General features: G+C 49.6%; 1 protein-coding gene across 1 annotated transcript in view; it reads left to right on the plus strand.

Moving 5' to 3' along the window:
* Positions 1-25,000, plus strand: part of TAGLN2 (transgelin 2) — a 75,050-nt gene that overhangs the window by 476 nt on the left and 49,574 nt on the right. The gene's annotated exons all lie outside the window — the stretch shown is intronic.

Here is a 25,000-nt window from a genome sequence, read left to right on the forward strand (position 1 = left end):
TAGCAAGTTCTTCTAAACTACAAGTATCAGCATTGTTTTGTAGGCTCCTGAAGCTCCAGAGCTGACCACTTGTGGTTGCTGAGCTTCTGATATACTACAAGTATCAGAATGCCTTTGCTGCTTTACCCAGCAGGGGGAGGGGGGCATGGAAGTTCCTCTGGGACTACAAGTATCAGCACTGCCCTGTAGGTTCCTGAAGCTCCAGAGCTGACCACCCGTGGTTGCCGAGCTGCTACTGAACTACAAGCATTAGAATTCCCTTGCTTGTTTACCCATCTGGTGGCTCGGAATTTCTTCTAAACTGCAAGTATCAGCTAATCTTGAAGGCTCCTGAAGCTCCAGAGCCAACCACTTGTGGTTTCTGAGCTTCTGGTGAACTACAAGCATCAGAATGCCCTTGCTGGTAAACCCAACTACAGTAGGGGTTTGGAAGTTCTTCTGAACTACAGGTATCAGCATTATCTTATAGGCTCTTGAAGCCTCAGGGGTGACCACTTGTGGTTGCTGAGCTTCTGATGAACTACAAGCATGAGATTGCTTTTGCTGGTCTACCCAACTGGGGGCATGGAAGTTCCTCTGGGACTACAAGTATCAGCACTGCTCTGTAGGTTCCTGAAGCTCCAGAGCTGACCCACCCGTGGTTGCCGAGCTGCTACTGAACTACAAGCATTAGAATGCCCTTGCTGGTTTACCCATCTGGGGTTCTTCTAAACTGCAAGTATCAGCATTGTCTTGAAGGCTCCTGAAGCTCCAGAGCCAACCACTTGTGGTTGCTGAGCTTCTGGTGAACTACAAGCATCAGAATGCCCTTGCTGGTCTACCCAACTGGGAGCTTGGATGTCCTACTGAAATAAGCATCAGCATTGTCTTGTAGGCTCCTGAAGCTCCTACGGTGACCACTTGTGGTCACTGATCGAACTAAGGGCTTGGAAGTTCTTCTGAACTACAGGTATCAGCATTATCTTGTAGGCTTTTGAAGCCTTAGAGGTGACCACTTGTGGTTGCTGAGCTTCTGGTGAACTACATGCATCAGATTGCTTTTTCTGGTCTACCCAACTGGAAACTTGGCGTAAGCGTCAGCATTGTCTTGTAGGCTCCTAAAGCTCCTACGGTGACCACTTGTGGCCACTGATCTGCTAAAGAACTACAAGAATCAGCATGGCTTTTCACCCCTGCTGAGGTTCCTGGTGGTTTTATGGGTTTTGTAGAAGTACGGGTTACTCTACTTGGCTTCTGACGCTACCGGAATACTGACCTACTAGTAGTGGGACTAGAGGTCCCAGCACGGCTTATCCATCTACTTTAGTGAAATCCTTCATAATTGGTGGCTGTCTGGCTCTGGTTTAAAGATGAGTAACGTCAGGGTTTTGGATCGCCAGTCATCTGGTGGTCTTCCAATTATTGTATGACTACCGCAACAATCTCAGTTGGTGGCTGTCTGGCTCTGGTGAACTAGGCGTGACACCAAATTTCTCAAGCTTCTGGATCACTGGCTGAGTCATCCATTTGCCGTACGACTACAAAGTACCAGCATGGCCTACTGGGAGCTAGCTGCTTTATGGACTTTCAGAAGGCCAGCTGTGACCATCTGAGGATATCAAGATGCTCTAGAGCTTTGTTAATTCATGGTTATCTACTTTTTATTGAACTACAAGTATCAGCATTTCTAGAGTCGTATGCCTTTGTAGTCATCTAGTGCTTATAGAACTAAAAGAAACAGTATGTTCTCAGCACGTGTAGCCGGGATTATTTCTAGTTCCGTGTATGTTATTCAATCACAATCATTAGCTTGCATTATCTAAGCCTTGACTATCTTGTCCGGCAATCACCAAGATCTTGTGGGACCACAAATCCCAGCATTCTTGAGGAACCTTGGTTTTCTGGCTCGCGTGGAACCACAAGTTTTACCATAACTTGCCTGGCGTCTGGTGTTTCACCTATCTGTTAGAGAACAATATGTTCCAGTATGGTGGAGTCATCAGATCCACCATGGACAAGAAGGCCTAAAGCGTCCATGGTCTTTATGGTTGTCTACTTCTTCTGGAACTACACGTATCAGAAGTTAGCGTTGTAGTCATCTAGTGCTTATAGAGCTAAAAGAAACAGCATGTCCTCAACACGTGTAGATAGGATCATTTCTAGTTCTCTGGTTGTTAATCATTGAGCAACCATTGGCATGCATTATCTAAGCCTTAACTATCTTGGCCAGCAATCACGAAGCTCAGCATTCTTGAGGAACCTTGTTTTGCTGGCTCATGTGGAACCATAAGTTTTACCATAACTTGCCTGGCATCTCATCCACCTATCTCAGTGTGCAGCTATCTGTTCGAGAACGATACAATCCATTATGGCTTACCATGGTGGAACCATCATATCCACCATGGACAAGAAGGCTTACGGCTTTCATGGTTTTGAGGAACTACGAGTTCCATCATGGCCTTTGGAAATTGGGTATCATTAGATAAGGTGAGCCTTTCAATACCGATTATCACATAATCCTCCGGTGGGCCTTCCAATGCAGATTATCACATAGTTCTCTGGTGGACCTTCCAATGCCAAGTATCGGCATTGTTTTGTAGGCTCCTAAAAGCTCCAGAGCTGACCACTTGTGGTTGCTGAGCTTCCGATATACTACAAGTATCAGAATGCCTTCGCTGCTTTACCCAGCAGGGGGGCATGGAAGTTCCTCTGGGACTACAAGTATCAGCACTGCCCTGTAGGTTCCTCCATTATGGCTTACCATGGTGGAACCATCATATCCACCATGGACAAGAAGGCTTACAGCTTTCATGGTTTTGAGGAACTACGAGTTCCATCATGGCCTTTGGAAATTGGGTATCATTAGATAAGGTGAACCTTTCAATACCGATTATCACATAATCCTCCGGTGGGCCTTCCAATGCAGATTATCACATAGTTCTCTGGTGGACCTTCCAATGTTTAAAGGTTCACATTATCTAATGATACCCAATTTCCAAAGGCATTGCCATGGTGGAACTCGTAGTTCCTCAAGACCATGAAAGATGTAAGCCTTCTTATCAATATCACATAGTGAACATCCTTTTAAAATAAGTACAAATGATAGTTTGTTGCTCAACCATCTCTTCCACTGGATTATAGAGTACGGTTGTGTATTGAGAACACTCATCTTGGATAATTATTACTTTAAAAGCCCCAAGGATACTACAAAAAAGCCAAAAAAATAAATCATTGCCTATCTATACTTTTTGCTGCACTAGGTCAACTGTGTCAACCCTTCCCCCACCCACACAATTGATCGTTCTCCTGCTTGTTTTCGTAAAGGTCAGTTGCAGGGGGTGGGGGTGGCCATCCAAACATAAATTATTCATGCATAAACCTGGTTTTTCGGCTTTGCCTGCAATTGTTTGTGAAGGGTAGGTCTACTGGGGGTTGCATTATTGAAGATGTGGCCAGATGATGATGGGCGGGGCAGAAGGCAGAAACCTTTTGTTACACCCAAGGATGCATCAATAAATGGGTGTTGCCTCTGAAGGCTATGATGCCCTAGGCCACTGTCTATGTTGCCCTTTGAGAAATTCTGCTGTGAACAGATTGTAACTCACAGGAAAAGGGGGGCTTTATTATACCACTGGTCATAATGGAAAACTAGGGAGGTCTCCAGGGACAGAGTGGAACAATCCTGGAACAATCCCCGGAAATTAGGAATAGTTGGCAACTATGAAAAAAAATTGAAAGGATACTCTGATTGTGTCTGGCTTCCGAATTTACTGACTTTTTTTTTTAACACGCCCATATGTGATGTTCACAAAGCAATATGCCACTAGGGGCGGTTGAATATGAAAATTGTCTTGCAACATCATTAGCTGTTCCTGACTTGTTCTGATGTTGCATTTGGCCTAAGCAAAGTAAGTCGTATATAGTATAGTATAAAAGTAAATAGTCAAGATTCAGTAGTTGATACTTTACTGTGCCGAAGCTGAATGCAATCTTAGAACGAATGGGGAACAAGGACTGATTTTTTCGACAATGGTCAATGAGTGTGTCCATCTACAGCTTTCTAAGACTACCAAATGGCAGCTGCTTGACTGTACAACAGACGGGTACATCTGAAAAGCCAGTGGCGTGTGAAACACACCCATAAACTACACCCGGTGCCAAAAAAAGTGCACATACATAAAGCGTGACACAAAAGGTGCAACTGTCCTCCACTAGGAGGGACCTTACCCTGATCCCCCAGCGGTTAGGCTCCTGACAGGGACTGAGGTACCCACTAGGTCCATCTGGCTAAGACCAGATGGACCCCCTTTCTCTGGAGGGTCTGCCGAAACAGGCCCACCCAAGAACTTGGGTGGGGCTCCCCCGAAGGGTGACCACATGAGAGCGGGCGAACTAAGCCAGAAGGCCATGTCATCCCCCTCCCAAGACGTTCAGGGTAGGCCCGAGGACCCACACCCTACTGGTCACACTGGACAAAACGTGCAACACATTCAACAAAAAAATACATAAAAGCGATAATACAGGTAAAATAAATAGAAAGTGGGGAGAAGGAAGGTGGGAGAAGTGAAAGTGGCCATTGTGCAATACAATGGCTGGTCCTTCGGCCTGGAATTAAAAATTCCTCTGGCAAAAAAAGGCTCGGCCCTAGAGGCAGGTGCGAAAAAATGTGTATGTGAAGTGACCTAGGTGCCAAAACTCGAAGTGCCCCTCAACACTTGTGCGAGTATATGGCACCCCTGGACTGCGACTACAGGGGCACCTTCACCACAGGCTTTTCTCTCAACCCTGACCAACATCCTGGTCGGTGCATGCCCACCCCAGCCAGGAAGGCCTGGAGCTTTGAGAGCTTAGGGAGCGCCTACGTAACTCGAGTCCACAGGTCGAGCTCATCTATAGCTTCCCAAGACCACTAAATGGAAGCTTTTTGACTGCAGGACAGACAGGTATGCTTTAAGACAATGGGTACTGATAGGACAGATAGTTTCTATGGTGGTCAATAGTCACGCCCATCTGTAGCTACCGAAAACCACTAATTGGCAGCTTCTTGATATGCTTTAGACCCAGAGGGTGTGGATAGGACAGATTGTTTCAATTGTGGTCAATGATTACGCCCATCTATAGCTTCCCAAGACCTACGCCCATCTATAGCTTCCCAAGACCACTCAATAGAGGCTTCCACCACAGGACAGATAAAATAAGTCAATGGTCATGGCCATCTATAGATTCCTAAAAGCACTAAATGTCAGCTTCTTGACTGTATGCAAGGCAGGTACATGTCGCGTCAGCCGGTATGGAAAGGACAGACTGCTTTAATGGTAGTCAATGGCCATTCCCAAGGCCATTAAAAGTCAGCTTATTGACTGTACATAAGACAGGAACACTTTAAGCTAGTGGATTTGGAAAGGACCTATTGCTTCAGTTAGGTCAATGGTCACACTAATCTATAGCTTCCCAAGACCACCAATTGGCAGTGTCTTGATATGCTTTAGACCCAGAGGGTGTGGATAGGACAGATTGTTTCAATTGTGGTCAATGATTACACCCATCTATAGCTTCCCAAGACCTACGCCCATCTATAGCTTCCCAAGACCTACGCCCATCTATAGCTTCCCAAGACCTACGCCCATCTATAGCTTCCCAAGACCTACGCCCATCTATAGCTTCCCAAGACCACTCAATAGAGGCTTCCACCACAGGACAGACAAAAGTAGTCAATGGTCATGGCCATCTTTAGATTCCCAAAACCACTAAATGTCAGCTTCTTGACTGTATGCAAGACAGATACATGTCACGTCAGCCGGTATGGAAAGGACAGACTGCTTTAATGGTAGTCAATGGCCATGCCCATCAATAGATTCCCAAGGCCATTAAAACTCAGCTTCTTGACTGTACATAAGACAGGAACACTTTAAGCCAGTGGATATGGAAAGGACCTATTGCTTCAGTTAGGTCAATGGTCACACCAATCTATAGCTTCCCAAGACCACCAATTGGCAGCTTCTTGACTGACCAACAGGTACGTGTCAAGCCAACAGGTAAAGATAGGATAGATTGTTTTTCGATGCTGGTCAATGGTCACCCCATCTATAGCCTTCAAAAGTCAGGTACACTTCAAGCCGTTGGGGGTAGGGCAACATTCTACTGTGTACAAGTAAAGGAATGAAACGTTATTTTCTTGTTTTACATATAAAACCGGATATTACTCAAAAAACGACGTCTATCTCTGGAGGCATATGTAATTCAACCCGTTATCTGGCCCCCTGGCTGCTTGAGAGACGGCCTCTATCTGGAGTCTAGTTGTTGTTGTGGTTTCCCTGTCCGGCTTCTGTGCTTTAGGAACTGACGTGCCTGAATTTTTTTTCTTTTATGTGAATGTTTCAGTAAGAAAATTCTCAGGCGCTGAGCTAGCCATAGGTCCTCCGACATATTTTTGGGTTGAGGAAAGCATTTTTGGTATGTGACTGGACCGCGGTTAGTCTTACTCCCTCCCAAGGCAGGACATGATCCCCCCCCCCCCTTTAGGCTGTGTGATTAATAATTTAAAAATGAAATCCTGGCAGATATAAAGACACAAATGAATGTAGGTCTGTATATATGCATTCATTCATTCATTCATACATCATTCAATGTATTTTTAATTGGAGCATTTGATCAAGGTCAGTAACTTAAGTCGGCCAGTAGATTTTCTTTCCAACATTCTACACGAAATCCTAAGAAAAACAAGTTCTATAGAGCAGCTATTCTCAATTAGGGTTATCTATATTGTAAAGCGATGCGTAAACTGTTGGCACTATATAAATCCTGTATAATAATATAAATAATACAGTGGAACCTCGGATTACGAGCATAATCCGTTCCAGGAGAATGCTCGTAATCCAAAGTACTCGCATATCAAAGAGTTTCCCCATTGAAGTCAATGGAAACGAAAATAAATTTGTTCCGCATTGGCTTCAATGGCATGCAATACCGCATGCGGCCAGAGGCAGGGGGGCGCCGGAGAGCCTCGGAAACAGCCAAAAGGCACGAGGACAGCTTGGTTGACCTCGGCAAACCTTGGAAACATAGTATTTTCAAGTCTTTCCGAGCATTTCCAAACATCGGCGCCGTTCGGCTCCGGTGCCCCCCCACCTCAGGCCAAATGCGGTACTGCACACCACTTTGGCCTGAATCCTGCTCGTTTTGCGAGACAACAAACCGAGTTAGGATTTTTCAAAATACAGTGCTCGTATTGTGAAACGCTCGTAAACCGCGTTACTCCCAATCCGAGGTTCCAGAGATTGCCAAGGGTTCCTTAAGTCATGGCTGATTGACCTTCCATCTGATGGTACTTGCAAAGTTCTGGGTCCGATTCCCCTTGGCAGCCCCCATGGTCTTTTTAAACTGTCTTATAAGGGTGGCAATTGTGGCCACCCCGGGAAGGGGACCATTCTTCCTACTGACCAGTGCAAGGGGTATTCTTCACATAGAACCCAAGGGTTCCTCCAGAGATTGCTAGGGGCTCCTAGATCCATGGTTTATTGACCTCCCATCTGATGGCACCTGCATTGTTCTGGGTCCAGTTCCACTTGGCAAGCAGCATGATATCAATGACCTTTTTTTAGCTATCCGTAAGGGTGGCATTGTAGCCACCTCTGTAAGGAGGCCATTCTTCCTACTGACCACCATTACATGGGCCATTCTTCACCTAGAACTCTCGGGTTGCTCCTGATGTTTCTAGGGGATTACTTGAGAAGGAAGGGCGAGCATGCTGACTAACCCCCAGCCCAGAACACAGCGTCTCCCCGCAGGGATGGAGTCCCAAGGGAGGGGCGAGCACGCTGGCTAACCCCCAGCCCAGAACACAGCGTCTCCCCGCAGGGATGTAGTCCCAAGGGAGAGACGAGCACACTGACTAACCCCCAGCCCAGAACACAGTGTCTCCCCGCAGGGATGTAGTCCCAAGGGAGGGGCGAGCACGCTGACTAACCCCCAGCCAAGAACACAGCGTCTGCCCGCAGGGATGTAGTCCCAAAGGAGGGGCGAGCTCGCTGACTAACCCCCGGCCCAGAACACAGCGTCTCCCCGCAGGGATGTAGTCCCAAGGGAGGGGCGAGCACGCTGGCTAACCCCCAGCCCAGAACACAGCGTCTCCCCGCAGGGATGTAGTCCCAAGGGAGGGGCGAGCACGCTGGCTAACCCCCAGCCCAGAACACAGCGTCTCCCCGCAGGGATGTAGTCCCAAGGGAGGGGCGAGCACGCTGACTAACCCCCAGCCCAGAACACAGCGTCTCCCCGCAGGGATGGAGTCCCAAGGGAGGGGCGAGCACGCTGGCTAACCCCCAGCCCAGAACACAGCGTCTCCCCGCAGGGATGTAGTCCCAAGGGAGGGGCGAGCACGCTGACTAACCCCCAGCCCAGAACACAGCGTCTCCCCGCAGGGATGGAGTCCCAAGGGAGGGGCGAGCACGCTGACTAACCCCCAGCCCAGAACACAGCGTCTCCCCGCAGGGATGTAGTCCCAAGGGAGGGGCGAGCACGCTGACTAACCCCCAGCCAAGAACACAGCGTCTGCCCGCAGGGATGTAGTCCCAAGGGAAGGGCGAGCACGCTGACTAACCCCCAGCCCAGAATACAGTGTCTCCCTGCAGGGATGTAGTTCCAAGGGAGGGGCGAGCACGCTGACTAACCCCCCAGCCCAAAACACAGCGTCTCCCCGCAGGCATGTAGTCCCAAGGTAGAGGCGAGCACGCTGACTAACCCCCAGCCCAGAACACAGCTTCTCGCCGCAGGGATGTAGTCCCAAGTTAGAGGCGAGCACGCTGACTAACCCCCAGCCCAGAACACAGCGTCTCCCCGCAGGGATGTAGTCCCAAAGGAGGGGCGAGCTCGCTGACTAACCCCCGGCCCAGAACACAGCGTCTCCCCGCAGGGATGTAGTCCCAAGGGAGGGGCGAGCACGCTGGCTAACCCCCAGCCCAGAACACAGCGTCTCCCCGCAGGGATGTAGTCCCAAGGGAGGGGCGAGCACGCTGACTAACCCCCAGCCCAGAACACAGCGTCTCCCCGCAGGGATGTAGTCCCAAGGGAGGGGAGAGCATGCTGACTAACCCCCAGCCCAGAACACAGCGTCTCCCCGCAGGGATGTAGTCCCAAGGGAGGGGCGAGCATGCTGACTAACCCCCATCCCAGAACACAGCGTCTCCCCGCAGGGATGTAGTCCCAAGGGAGGGGCGAGCATGCTGACTAACCCCCATTCCAGGACACAGCGTCTCCCCGCAGGGATGTAGTCCCAAGGTAGAGGCGAGCACGCTGACTAACCCCCAGCCCTGAACACAGGGTCTACCCGCAGGGATGTAGTCCCAAAGGAGGGGCGAGCACGCTGACTAACCCCCAGCCCAGAACACAGCGTCTCCCCGCAGGGATGTAGTCCCAAAGGAGGGGCGAGCACGCTGACTAACCCCCAGCCCAGAACACAGCGTCTCCCCGCAGGGATGTAGTCCCAAGGGAGGGGCGAGCACGCTGACTAACCCCCAGCCCAGAACACAGCATCTCCCCGCAGGGATGTAGTCCCAAGGGAGGGGCGAGCACGCTGACTAACCCCCAGCCCAGAACACAGCGTCTCCCCGCAGGGATGTAGTCCCAAGGGAGGAGCGAGCACACTGACTAACCCCCAGCCCAGAACACAGGGTCTCCCCGCAGGGATGTAGTCCCAAGGGAGGGGCGAGCACGCTGACTAACCCCCAGCCCAGAACACAGGGTCTCCCCGCAGGGATGTAGTCCCAAGGGAGGGGCGAGCACGCTGACTAACCCCCAGCCCAGAACACAGCGTCTCCCCGCAGGGATGTAGTCCCAAGGGAGGGGCGAGCACGCTGACTAACCCCCAGCCCAGAACACAGCGTCTCCCCGCAGGGATGGAGTCCCAAGGGAGGGGCGAGCACGCTGACTAACCCCCAGCCCAGAACACAGCGTCTCCCCGCAGGGATGTAGTCCCAAGGGAGGGGCGAGCACGCTGACTAACCCCCAGCCAAGAACACAGCGTCTGCCCGCAGGGATGTAGTCCCAAGGGAAGGGCGAGCACGCTGACTAACCCCCAGCCCAGAATACAGTGTCTCCCTGCAGGGATGTAGTTCCAAGGGAGGGGCGAGCACGCTGACTAACCCCCCAGCCCAAAACACAGCGTCTCCCCGCAGGCATGTAGTCCCAAGGTAGAGGCGAGCACGCTGACTAACCCCCAGCCCAGAACACAGCTTCTCGCCGCAGGGATGTAGTCCCAAGTTAGAGGCGAGCACGCTGACTAACCCCCAGCCCAGAACACAGCGTCTCCCCGCAGGGATGTAGTCCCAAAGGAGGGGCGAGCTCGCTGACTAACCCCCGGCCCAGAACACAGCGTCTCCCCGCAGGGATGTAGTCCCAAGGGAGGGGCGAGCACGCTGGCTAACCCCCAGCCCAGAACACAGCGTCTCCCCGCAGGGATGTAGTCCCAAGGGAGGGGCGAGCACGCTGACTAACCCCCAGCCCAGAACACAGCGTCTCCCCGCAGGGATGTAGTCCCAAGGGAGGGGAGAGCACGCTGACTAACCCCCAGCCCAGAACACAGCGTCTCCCCGCAGGGATGTAGTCCCAAGGGAGGGGCGAGCATGCTGACTAACCCCCATCCCAGAACACAGCGTCTCCCCGCAGGGATGTAGTCCCAAGGGAGGGGCGAGCATGCTGACTAACCCCCATTCCAGGACACAGCGTCTCCCCGCAGGGATGTAGTCCCAAGGTAGAGGCGAGCACGCTGACTAACCCCCAGCCCTGAACACAGGGTCTACCCGCAGGGATGTAGTCCCAAAGGAGGGGCGAGCACGCTGACTAACCCCCAGCCCAGAACACAGCGTCTCCCCGCAGGGATGTAGTCCCAAAGGAGGGGCGAGCACGCTGACTAACCCCCAGCCCAGAACACAGCGTCTCCCCGCAGGGATGTAGTCCCAAGGGAGGGGCGAGCACGCTGACTAACCCCCAGCCCAGAACACAGCATCTCCCCGCAGGGATGTAGTCCCAAGGGAGGGGCGAGCACGCTGACTAACCCCCAGCCCAGAACACAGCGTCTCCCCGCAGGGATGTAGTCCCAAGGGAGGAGCGAGCACACTGACTAACCCCCAGCCCAGAACACAGGGTCTCCCCGCAGGGATGTAGTCCCAAGGGAGGGGCGAGCACGCTGACTAACCCCCAGCCCAGAACACAGCGTCTCCCCACAGGGATGTAGTCCCAAGGGAGGGACGAGCACGCTGACTAACCCCCAGCCCAGAACACAGCGTCTCGCCGCAGGGATGTAGTCCCAAGGGAGGGGCGAGCACGCTGACTAACCCCCTCAACCAGAACCGCTCGGATGATGGGGGCAAGCTAACTGAGGAGGAACAGGAAGTGAGAAATTCAGACAAAGAAAAAAAACATTTAGAAGGAAAAGATAAGTGAACCAACAATGCACTAGCTTAAAGGAACCTATTTAGAAAATAAAAAACAAACCTTTACAACCCCTTTAAAACTTCTGTGAATGCTTAAAAATCTGATGGACTATGAACCTTCAAGAACCATCCCCTTGATCATTACTAGTTAAAATTCTTGCAGTGCATGGCAAGGCCAATTGGGAAGGTAAGCTCGTGGGCGTGGCAGCGTGATAAAGAATACAATGGAGTGTAATAGAGATAGATGTGGGTGTGGTCAGACGATAAGGGTTGTCAACAGAGGAGAAAAATGGCTCCATTCCAAGGTTTTTCTCTAATCCCTGTACACCTAAAACCCCCAAACCTACACAGAGGACACATTCTTATGCGCTGGACGCAACAAAGGCAGGAAAGAATTCTGGAGAGCGTAGTGTTCCTTTAAGGTCTGGCTGACATGTGTGATTGGTGTTGCAGATAATGAGGTAATCAGGGCGTTCAGACAAGCATGCTGGGATGTATTGCACAATCTCCGCAGGAACTCGTCTCTGCCTGTCAAATTTCCTTTCTTCCAGGCTGCGGTTACACAACGCCGGACAAATATTAAGCGACCCGGCGGCTATTCTACAGGTCTTATTGTCCAATAACAAAGCCAAACCTTGGGGCCTACTCTGCTCCCTGGTTGGAGTTGGCTACCGATAAGCCGACCTAACTCAGAATCTACGCCGACTTATGTTTAAGCGTATGCTCAAACAGAGATACGCTTAAACATATCTAAGATAGGACGGCTTGCGCCGTCCTATCTTAGGTTGCAATTTTTCGGATGGCCGCTAGGTGGCGCTTCCATTGCGGTCGGCGTAGAATATGTAAATGAGTTGATACGCCGATTCACGAACGTACGCCCGGCCGCCGCAGTCGATTTACGCAGTTCCCGTAAGGCATTAGCAGGCCTAAAGTTATTCCATCTATTAGGTGGAATAACAACGTTAAAGTATGGCCGCCGTTCCCGCCGCGAGATTCAAATTTTTAACGTCGTTTGCGTAAGTCGTCTGCGAATCGGGATTTACGTTGTTTACGTCCACGTCGAAATCAATAGGCCTGTACGGCGTACTTAGCCGCAATGCACACTGGGAAATGAAGGCGCCCGGCGCATGCGCAGTAAATAAAAACGTCAAAAACATGAGGTCAAGCCTCATTACCATAAAACACGCCCCCCCCCTCCAACACATTTGAATTATGCGCCCTTACGCCCACCGCATTTACGCTACGCCGCCCTAAGTAAGAAGGCAAGTACTTTGAGAATACAGTACTTGCCTCTCTTACTTAAGGCGGCGTAGTGTAAACACGCTAGGCTACGCCGCCTTAGATTTGCGCGCCCCTACCTGAATCTACCTAAAACTGCCTATTGAACTTCATTGATTTCGGCTCATCGTACATCTTGTACGTCACCGCGTTCTTGACAGTCGGAATTTCCGACAGGATTTCTGTGACCGTGTGTATGCAAGACAAGTTTGAGCCAACATTCCGTCAGAAAAAAAAAAAACACGGTTTTCTTGTCGGAATTTCTGATCGTCTCTACGCTGCATTAACTGCTTGCCGACCAGCCGCCGCAGTTTTACACCGGCAGGTCGGCTCTGCTGGGCGAGAGCACGTAGCTATACGTCACCTCGCCCAGTAGCCAATAGTGGCGCGCCCCCCCCCCCCCCCCCGCTTGTCCCTGACTCCCGTGCCCGGCGGTTGCGATCGCCGCCGGGCCTCACCGCGATTGCTCGTTACAGAGCGAGGATGGGGAGCTGTGTGTGTAAACCCACAGCTCCTGGTCCTGTCAGGGGAGAAATGCCTGACCGTCTGTTCATACAATGTATGAACAGCGATCTGTCATTTCCCCTAGTGAGGCCACCCCCCCTACATTTAGAACACACCCAGGGAACATACTTAACCCCTTCCCCGCCCCCCTAGTGTTAACCCCTTCCCTGCCAGTGGCATTTTTATAGTAATCAAGGGCCCAGATTCAGGTACATTTGCGCTCTATTTGCGGAGGTGCAGGGCAACGATTTTGCCCTGCGCCCCCGCAAATACTTTGCGCTGCCCTCGATTCACGGAGCAGTAGCTCCGTAAATTGCGAGGGCGCGCCGGCAAAATTGCCTTGCGTAAGCGCGCGCAATGTAAATGATCCCGCCGGGGGCGGGAATCATTTAAATTAGGCGCGCTGCCGTGCCGAGCGTAGAGCGCATGCTCCGTCGGGAAACTTTCCCGACGTGCATTGCGGTAAATGACGTTGCAAGGACGTCATTTGCTTCAAAGTGAACGTGAATGGCGTCCAGCGCCATTCACCAATCACTTACGCAAACGACGTAGATTTCAAATTTCGCGACGCGGGAACGACGGGTATCCTTAGCATTGGCTGCGCCTGCTATTAGCAGGAGCAGCCTTACGCTAAGCACGCCGTACGGAAACGACGTAACTTGCGTACGCAGGAATCGGTGTTAGTATGCAATTTGCATACTATACGCTGATCACAATGGGAGCGCCCCCTAGCGGTCAACGCAAGAATGCAGCCTAAAATGTGTGTGGCATAAGAGCCTTATGCCACGCAGATTTTAGGCTGCAGTCGGCGTTACGATGTTCCTGAATCAGGAGCATTCGTAACGCCGGAGCAAGTAAGCAATTGCGCTGTGTAACCTATGGTTACACAGGCGCAATTGCTTCTTGAATCTGGACCAATGCATTTTTATAGCACTGATCGCTATAAAAATGCCAATGGTCCCAAAAATGTGTCAAAAGTGTCCGCCATAATTATCACAGTACCAAAAAAAAAATCGCTGATTGCCGCCATTGCTAGTAAAAAAAAAATATGAATGAAAATGCCATAAAACTATCCCCTATTTTGTAAACGCTATAACTTTTGCGGAAACCAATCAATAAACACTTATTGCGGTTTTTTTTTGCGAAAAATATGTAGAAGAATACGTATCGGCCTAAACTGAGGAAATTTTTTTTTTTAATATATTTTTTGGGGGATATTTATTATAGCAAAAAGTAAAAAAATATTGAATTTTTTTTAAAATTGTCGCTCTATTTTGGTTTATAACGCAAAAAATAAAAACCGCAGAGGTGATCAAATACCGCCAAAAGAAAGCTCCATTTGTGGGGAAAAAAGGACGCCAATTTTGTTTGGGAGCCACGTCGCACACGACCGCGCAATTGTCAGTTAAAGCGACGCAGCGCCGAATGGCAAAAAGGGGCCAGGTCCTTTACCTGCATAATGGTCCGGGTCTTAAGTGGTTAAAAACGATTGACCCTGCCTGCCCTGTGGCTTTTCCTGAAAGATCTGCCAGAGCACAGATAACACTTTCTGAAGAACTCGTCGTAAACGCTAGTTATTCAAATTCCTCGCATTTGCCTGTCTCGATGGCAGATCATTTATGACGGTCAGGAAATAGCAGTCGACATTCTTTACAAGGCTCCATCTCCAGGGTGTGGCAGGAAAGTTCCTTCGAAGCTTTTCCAACACAACCATCTTTCCATCTACAGCTATGCCAGCGCTGGATTATCTGCCCGTCAAAGGCCAACGCGCCTACGATAAACCGCACGGTCCAGTCTAATTCAAAAGCCATGCCGTTTAATAAAAGTGGACTGCTGAAATCACAAAGGGGTCCCATTTATAGGAGGAGCGAGTCTTGGATTTAATGAGTCTTTTGTCTGTTGAAAACACATACCCTGCGTCGTAATTTGCCAAGCCGGGATGGCAAATGAGTTGCCAAACTAGACTGGCGAATGCGCCGGGATAGAAGTAGAGGCTCATTTTTTAGACGGGAGGTAGAGCTTTTTAGTATCTAATTTTTCTCTGAAGGTTTGTCTTCACTGGCGGCAAACAGAGCAGATTTTAGGCGTCTTTTCTGTCCCTGAAATGCCCCAAAACCGCCTTGTACAACCGTGACAATGCAATTCATAGGGACCATGGAAGTGGCAATGTTGCGGCACCTAAAAAAAACATGCCAAGTCCACAATGGTTAGGGCTGGAGACCATACTGGACTGACTGGATCAGTATCTAGTTGTAGGTAGGTGGCTATGTGGACAATGAGGAGGACATTTTGGCCAGTGGGTTGAGTCCAATCAGTGCCGGGACAAGGCCATCCAGTGCCCAGGGCAAAGATAAACTGTGCCCCCACCTCATTCATGAGGTACAAGCTTGGGGGATCCGACACCCAGTACTCACTTGTTTGTCAAAGTCACTGCTGCTATCACTACTCCTGTCAGGAGGGCCAGTGCTACCATTAGGCAAACTAGGCAGCCGCCTAGGGTGCCCGGCCACTGGTGTTCCTACTCTTTTCTCTCTGTAGCAAGCAACTAAGTCTCAGCATCAGCAGGTAGCCGCAGCTCCATTCGCATATAGTGTCAGAGGCGCAGTGGCGGCGGAGGCGGAGGCGTCTGTGTTCCAACTCCCGAATGAGTGGAAACAAGCAAACATTCATTACAGTGGAGGACTTTTCGTTTTCCCCAGAGATCAGCTTTAAAGTTGTGTTTCCTACCAAGTCAATGAAGGGGGCAGGACACCAGCCTTTGTGGTGGCCTCAATTCTCAAGTCTCTGAGATATATAAAAAAATGATACTGGCGGATTAATGGAATTCTATCCCAAAGTGGTCAATCTTGGGTCTGAAAATCTTGGCCGTGTTGGGGCTCAAGTGTCAGTGTGTCAGTGTTCTGGACCCCCAAGTGTCAGTGTGTCATTATTCTGGGACCCCCAAGTGTCAGTGTGTCATTGTTCTGGACCCCCAAGTGTCAGTGTGTCATTGTTCTGGGACCCCCAAGTGTCAGTGTGTCATTGTTCTGGACCCCCAAGTGTCAGTGTGTCATTGTTCTGGACCCCCAAGTGTCAGGGTGTCATTGTTCTGGGACCCCAAGTGTCAGTGTGTCATTGTTCTGGACCCCCAAGTGTCAGGGTGTCATTGTTCTGGGACCCCCACGTGTCAGGGTGTCATTGTTCTGGACCCCCAAGTGTCAGCGTGTCATTGTTCTGGACCCCCAAGTGTCAGGGTGTCATTGTTCTGGACCCCCAAGTGTCAGTATGTCATTGTTCTGGACCCCCAAGTGTCAGTGTGTCATTGTTCTGGACCCCCAAGTGTCAGGGTGTCATTGTTCTTGGACCCCAAGTGTCAGGGTGTCATTGTTCTTGGACCCCAAGTGTCAGGGTGTCATTGTTCTGGACCCCCAAGTGTCAGTGTGTCATTGTTCTGGACCCCCAAGTGTCAGTGTGTCATTGTTCTGGACCCCCAAGTGTCAGTGTGTCATTGTTCTTGGACCCCAAGTGTCAGGGTGTCATTGTTCTTGGACCCCAAGTGTCAGTGTGTCATTGTTTTGGACCCCCAAATGTCAGGGTATCATTGTTCTGGACCCCCAAGTGTCAGTGTGTCATTGTTCTGGACCCCCAAGTGTCAGTGTGTCATTGTTTTGGACCCCCAAATGTCAGGGTATCATTGTTCTGGACCCCCAAATGTCAGGGTATCATTGTTCTGGACCCCCAAGTGTCAGGGTGTTATTGTTCTGGACCCCCAAGTGTCAGTGTGTCATTGTTCTGGACCCCCAAGTGTCAGTGTGTCATTGTTCTTGAACCCCCAAGTGTCAGTGTGTCATTGTTCTTGAACCCCCAAGTGTCAGTGTGTCATTGTTCTTGAACCCCCAAGTGTCAGTGTGTCATTGTTCTTGAACCCCCAAGTGTCAGTGTGTCATTGTTCTTGAACCCCCAAGTGTCAGGGTGTCATTGTTCTGGGACCCCCAAGTGTCAGGGTGTCATTGTTCTGGGAGACCTCAAGGGTCAGTGTGTCATTGTTCTTGGACCCCAAGTTTCAGTGTGTCATTGTTCTGCACCCCCAAGTATCAGGGTGTCATTGTTCTTGGACCCCCAAGTGTCAGCGTGTCATTGTTCTGGGACCCCCAAGTGTCAGTGTGTCATTGTTCTGGACCCCCACACACTACTGATCGATCAATCGATCACAGTGTTCATTCAGAAAGGGAAGCGGCCGGTAAATTACATATGGAAGGGGCCAGGGCAGTGGGGGGAATCTGTGCTGCACAGGGTGATTAGGGTGTGCCTGGGCACACCTGGCACACCCTGTGCGCACGCCTATGCCTTTAACCCCACAATACACGGCCATTCTTTAAACCTCTGCAATAGCTGTCATGGATGTATTTAGTCTTCTTCGCTGCTCGGAGAATGAACCTTGACAGCACAAGCCCAGAGGTCTTCTCTTCACACGGTCACATGATATGTCTGTTGGGCTGAAGGAGGATGCATGGGTTATGTCAAGGAGATGGCAATTGAGTTAGTATGACATTTGATTATCCATGGTTTTAAAGCAGACCTGTCTGCCCCCCCTTCCTTCCCTCTGTAGTAAAGCCAAGAATCTACACACAAGACTTTAGGAGAGTGGAATTGCGTAGGTTGGGGTTGTGGGAAAGCGTGGAAGAAGAACGTGATTGTAACCAGGTAGCTTTGTGTGCAGATTTATTTTTTACCGGTCTGCTTTCCCGAAAATACTCGCGGATTAATGGAATTCTATCCCAAATTGGTCAAGCTTGGGTCTGAAAATCGTGGCTGTGTTGGGGCTCAAGTGTCAGTGCGTCCTTGTTCAAGGGCCCCCAAGTGTCAGTGTGTCATTCTGGACCCCCAAGTGTCAGTGTGTCATTGTCCTTGACCCCCAACGTGTCAGTGTGTCATTGTTTTAGGACCCCAAGTGTCAGTGTGTCATTGTTCTGGACCCCCAAGAGTCAGTGTGTCATTGTTCTGGATCCCCCAAGTGTCAGTGCGTCCTTGTTCAAGGGCCCCCAAGTGTCAGGGTGTCATTGTCCTTGACCCCCAACGTGTCAGTGTGTCATTGTTTTAGGACCCCAAGTGTCAGTGTGTCATTGTTCTGGATCCCCCAAGTGTCAGGGTGTCATTGTTCTGCACCCCCCGAGGGTCACTGTGTCATTGTTCTTGCACCCCAAGTGTCAGTGTGTCTGTTTTGGACCCCCAAGTGTCAGTGTGTCATTGTTCTGGACCCCCAAGGGTCAGTGTGTCATTGTTCTGGGACCCCCAAGTGTCAGTGTGTCATTGTTCTGGATCCCCCAAGTGTCAGTGTGTCATTGTTATGGGACCACAAGTGTCAGTGTGTCATTGTTATGGGACCACAAGTGTCAGTGTGTCTTTGTTTTGGATCCCCAAGTGTCAGTGTGTCATTGTTCTGGACCCCCAAGTGTCAGTGTGTCATTGTTCTGGACCCCCAAGTGTCAGGGTGTCATTGTTCTTGGGCCCCAAGTGCCAGTGTGTCATTGTTGTTGAACCCTTAAGTGTCGTGTCATTGTTCTTGGACCCCCAAGTGTCATTGTTCTTGGACCCCAAGTGTCAGTGTGTCATTGTTCTTGGACCCCCAAGAGTCAGTTTGTAGTTTTTCTCAAACCCCCACATGTTAGTGTGTCATTGTTCTGGGACCCCCAAGTGTTACAACATTCTGAGGCCTCAAAGATTTAAGACAGTTGGGGGGGGGATCGTCTTCCTGCAGGTACCACCCTTGGTTGCTGGGTCCAGCTCAACCCAAGCATTCATTGTGTTCATTGCTGTAAAAAAAAAAGAAAATGAAGGGGTCCGAGGGGACGCTCATCACAGCCATTTATCACAGAGCGAAACAATAGTAATCAAAACTTATTTGCCAACTTGTCGCTCAGCCCTTGCTGCGCACAAGACCCGCAGAGACGCAGACAGTAAACGGTTATGTCAGCGCTCTGTGTACACTGAACAGAAGACGCGGACGGGGGCACCGCGGGGGGAATCGTGAAGATTGCTCAATCACGTATTAAGCAGCAGATGAAGAATGTAGATGTTGGGTGAAATCTCGGAGAGCGGCAGGATGTGTGCCAATTGTGCCGTGCCATATCCTGGTTGGGTGTGTGTTTTTCACACATAGAAAATACCTGTGTACACGGGCAGTCACTAGAACATCATCACCCGGTGACCACACATTGGTGACCGGATGGATTTGCACCGACACCTTTGCAAGACGCCTTCCCCGTTGTCGTAAGACCACAAGCATGGACTGCATGGCAACCCAAAAAAAACGAAACGCATTGCGTTTAGTTTCCCCAGCACCAAAAAAAGTACGGCATGCATTACTTTATATGGCGTAGTGCAACGCATTCAAATGCGCACAAACAAAGCACAAAAAATCCCCCAAACGAATGCAACGCATGTAAAACGCACACCAACGCATTACAACACACTACAAAAAAAAGGCAGCTCCTGCGTTGTGCTGTAAATGAGCCCTAAATAGTTCAATTATAAAAAAAAAAACATATATATATATATATATATATATATATATATATATATATATATATATATATATATATATATATATATATATACATATTTTTCTTTTTTTTTATAATATAAACCATTATAAGAATTAAGAAGGATATATATACACATTATGGCCCGGATTCACAAAGCACTTACGCCGAGAGATACGCCGCGTAAGTGTAAATATGCGCCGTCGTATCTATGCGCCGTGCCCATAGACTGAGATACGCCTGAAAATAGGCTTCATCCGACCGAGGTAACTTTCCTACGCCGTCGTATCGTAGGCGCATATTTACGCTGGGCGCATTGGCCGCTCCCATGGATTTTCTATGCGCATATGCAAATGAGGGAGATATGCCGATTCACGAACATACTTTACGCCCGGCGCATAAGTCGTACGTCCGGCGTAAAGTTATTCCCCATATATGAGGCACAACTCATGCTAAGGTATGGACCAGGGAACACAAGCCGTCGTATTTTACGTCGTTTACGTAGTACGTGAATAGGGCACGTCGTAGGAAGTTATCCGTCGTATCTTAGGGAGTAATTCCGACGTGATTCTGAGCATGCTCACAAGGAATACGTCCACGGGACGGCGCATGCGCCGTTCGTTTTAAGTACTTGTATGGCACTTGGCCCATCATTTGCATGGGGTCACGCCTCATTAGCATCTACGACGGCTTACGCCGAGGGAACCCAGCGCAGTTTGGTGCTTTGAGAATTCGGTGCTTGCCTCTGTGCGCTGCGTCTGCGTAGCGTATATTAGATGCGCTACGCCGGCATAAATATGCGCCGATGTATGTGAATCCGGGCCCTTTATATATATATATATATATATATATATATATATATATATATATATATATATATACACATATATATATATATATATACACATATATATATATATACACATATATACACACACACACACACACACACTTTTAATAAAATAAATAAAATATATACATAGATCTTTCTTTTTTTATAATATTTATAATTAAAATATATATTTATAATATAAACCATTAGAATATGAATAGTTAAATAACAAATATCAAGTATATAAGGCCTTGGGAATAAAAAAATTATTTTATAAAAATTTTTTTTAACGTTGACCCTTATATACATTATATTACATAAGTATTGGGACGCCTGCCTTTACACGCACATGAACTTTGGGCACTGGTCCAAATCATTTGGTGGAGGGGGGATTATGGTGTGGGGGGTTGTTTTTCAGGGGTTGGCCCCTTAGTTCCTGTGAAGGGAACTCGTAAAACGTCCGCATACCAAGACATTTTGGACAATTTCATGCTCCCAAATTTGTGGGAACAGTTTGGCGACGGACCCTTCCTGTTCCAACATGACTGCGCACCAAGGTCAATAAAGTTTGGAGTGGAGGAACGTGACTGGCCTGCACAGAGTCCTGACCTCAACCCCATGTTGCTATATATATATAGTAGCATGTCAGGATTTATTTATGCACATTTATATAGTTACTGAGAGGTCCACTTAAATAGGATACACAGAAACGGCGTGCAGGGGTGATTGTGGGAATTGAAGCAAAGCGTTTCAGGCTCTGCAAGGCTGCAATCCGAAGAGCTGCCAAGCCGCCACACCTCCCGCCAGCGATGCCCCGCGGGTATTGTTATGTAGGTGATGAGCGATAATTCCACTCGTCTTTCCAGAAAGCCTTTTCTCTTACCGTCCCCTATTGTTTTCCTAAAGGACAATAAGCAGAAGCCAAAGCTCGGAGGAGAGAGAGCGGCAGGCCCGTTCGTGTCTGGAATTAGCCCAGGCCGCCTGTTTTCCATCTCCGCACGATAATTAAGATCTTTGCAAATTGTTTTCCCTGGCCGCCCTCGGTTAAAATTGGATAAGCGCAGAAAAAAAAACAAAAAAAAAAAAAACGCCTGACTCTTGAGCGGCCACCCCGTCATCTTTCCTACAATACGAAGATTTCACAAAGGCTGAGGGAGAGAAATTCAGTAAAGTAAAAAAAAATGTTCAACCACCAACCAGATTCCAGGCCTGTGCTATGTACAGGGTGCAGATTCCAGGCGTGTGCTATGTACAGGGTGCAGATTCCAGGCGTGTGCTATGTACAGGGTGCAGATTCCAGACATGTGCTATGTACAGGGTGCATATTCCAGGCGTGTGCTTTGTACAGGGTGCAGATTCAAGGCGTGTGCTATGTACAGGGTGCAGATTTCAGGCATGTGCTATGTACAGGGTGCAGATTCCAGGCGTGTGCATTTAACGGGGTGCAGATTCCAGGCCTGTGCTATATCCAGGCGTGTGCTATGTACAGGGTGTAGATTCCAGGCCTGTGCTATGTACAGGGTGCAGATTCCAGGGGTGTGCTATGGACAGGGTGCAGATTCCAGGCCTGTGCTATGTACAGGGTGCAGATTCCAGGTGTGTGCTATGGACAGGGTGCAGATTCAAGGCGTGTGCTATATCCAGGGTGCAGATTCCAGGCCTGTGGTATATACAGGGTGCAGATTCCAGGCCTGTGCTATGTACAGGGTGTAGATTCCAGGCATGTGCTATGTACAGGGTGTAGATTCCAGGCATGTGCTATGTACAGAGTGCAGATTCCAGGCCTGTGCTATGTACAGGGTGCAGATTCCAGGCCTGTGCTATGTACAGGGTGCAGATTCCAGGTGTGTGCTATGTACAGGGTGCAGATTCCAGGCCTGTGCTATGTACAGGGTGCAAATTCCAGGCGTGTGCTATGTACAGGGTGCAGATTCCAGGCCTGTGCTATGTACAGGGTGCAGATTCCAGGCGTGTGCCATGTACAGGGTGCAGATTCCAGGCGTGTGCCATGTACAGGGTGCAGATTCCAGGCCTGTGCTCTGTACGGGGTGCAGATTCCAGGCCTGTGCTATGTACAGGGTGCAGATTCCAGGCGTGTGCTATGTACAGGGTGCAGATTCCAGGCCTGTGCTATGTACAGGGTGCAGATTCCAGGTGTGTGCTATGTACAGGGTGCAGATTCCAGGCCTGTGCTATGTACAGGGTGCAGATTCCAGGTGTGTACAACCCATGCGCACGCCTATGGCGGACACCTTGCTGATCCCTGATTCCAGGGGGGGGGCGCTTGCCCCCCCTTGCCCCTACCTGCAGACGCCCATGGTCAGGAGTCCACTAACTTTTGCCCATACAAGTCTAAGCTCTCCATACTTTATAAGAGATAAACGTGACTTTTATTAGTTCGCTGACGTATTAGAATCTGTCTGAACTTGCTGCACAATGAATAGTTAATTCCGCCGACGACCTTAAATTACAGATTTAATTTCTAATGAGCATTAATAGCCTCCCATTACAAAAACGAAACCTTAAGCCCCAATACACCTCGACTGCCTGAGCCCTTTCATGCGTGCCAAGACGCCCGGCGGGCAAATGCGATTTTTAATCCGCTTTCTACAATACGTGCCGCTCTCTAACAATGGGAAATAGGCACTGCTGATGTCAACGGGCGTGTCCCACCCCCCCCCCGCATTTAAGTTAAGAACGTATTCACACCTCAATAATGCTCTCCGAGGGTTACATAGTTACGGTTTTGTCTTCCTTTCCACGCTATCGAAGCACCGCCCCTTTAAGACGCTTTCCTTTGATGTATACAGCTGGACCCGCCCACCTTTTTCGCCTTCTGCCCATTGCCGAGCATTTTCTGTGCCCACATGGTGGCCTCCGAAAATGTGTTTGACGCCCAAGGCTTCTCAACTGCTCTTCAGAAGGCAACTGTAAGCAAGCCTTTAAGTGCGTTGGGGTGCAATTCAAAATGAGCGGTGACGCAACACGTGTAACGTGCACTGCAAGTCACAAATCCAATGCTAGGTTCCTGGCTTTTGCTTGCTCCGAAAATGCGCTCAACCTATCGTCTCCCAACAACTGTTCAACTGCTCTTTGGAGGGCAAGCCAAACAGTAAACAAGCCCTTAGTGCATTGGGGTGCACGTCAAAATGAGGGGTGACGCAACGTGTGTAACGTGCACTGATGTTGCGTAACCGCAGCTCACAAATCCAATTTTGGGTTCAGAGCTTGGCGTGCTCCAAAGAGGTTCTCGACCTATTGCCTCCGAGCCGCCGTTCAACTGCACTTTGGTGAGAAATCCACCATGGATGACTCACTAGAGGGCAATGCAAGTGTAAGCAAGCCCTTAGTGCATTGGGGTGCGATTCAAAATAAGTGGTGACGCAACGTGCGTAACGTATACTGATGTGCTTTATGGCAAGTCACAAATTCAATACTAGGTTTAGAGCTTGGCGTGCTCCAAAGATGGTTCTCGACCTATTGCCTCCCAGCCGCCGTTCAACTGCCCTTTGGTGAGAAATCCACCATGGATGGCTTACCAGAGGGCAGTGCAAGTGCAAGCAAGCCCTTAGTGCATTGGGGTGCGATTCAAAATAAGTGGTGACGCAACGTGCGTAACGTCCACTGATGTGCTTTATGGCAAGTCACAAATCCAATACTAGGTTCAGAGCTTGGCGTGCTCCAAAGAGCTTCTCGACCTATTGCCTCCCAGCCGCCGTTCAACTGCCCTTTGGTGAGAAATCCACCATGGATGGCTCACCAGAGGGCAGTGTAAGTGCAAGCAAGCCCTTAGTGCAGTGGGGTTTGGTTTAAAAAGAGTGGTGACGAAACATGCGTAACGTCCACTGATGTGCTTTATGTCAAGTCACAAATACAATATTGGGTTCAAAGCTTGGCGTGCTCCAAAGAGCTTCTCGACCTATTGCCTCCCAGCTGCCGTTGCCCTTTGGTGAGAAATCCACCATGGATGTCTCACCAGAGGGCAGTGTAAGTGTAAGCAAGCCCTTAGTGCAGTGGGGTGCGCTTTAAAAAGAGTGGTGACGCAACGCGCGTAACGTCCACTTAATGACACAAATCCAACGCTAGGTTCAGACCTTTGCGTGTCGAGAAGACAGGCAAAGTCACGCCGTTTCCCAACATGCAGAGAAGCGAACTGCACTTTTAACTGTTAATGGCGCCCCCACGCATCTAAAAACACATGCTCCAAACCGTAAGGTGCCGTAGCAACATGCGGTTTGGTGTGGCACATTTTTTTGGGGAAAAGAGTCAGGGACTTCCTTTCCGTGTTTCTCGCACGATGGGCAACCCTTTGAAATAAATGGTCCGCCTTACATGCGAGACGCCCGCGCTCCTTCGCACCCGTAGGTGTGAACCAGGCAGAATCGAGCCCTTAACCATCGGGTATACCTCCAAATAAATATTATTCAATTATTTTTTTATTTTTCTCAAGAGGAATTTCA

The sequence above is a fragment of the Rana temporaria genome, chromosome 13 (genome assembly GCF_905171775.1).
Source record: "Rana temporaria chromosome 13, aRanTem1.1, whole genome shotgun sequence".
Classification (NCBI taxonomy): Eukaryota; Metazoa; Chordata; class Amphibia; order Anura; family Ranidae; genus Rana; species Rana temporaria.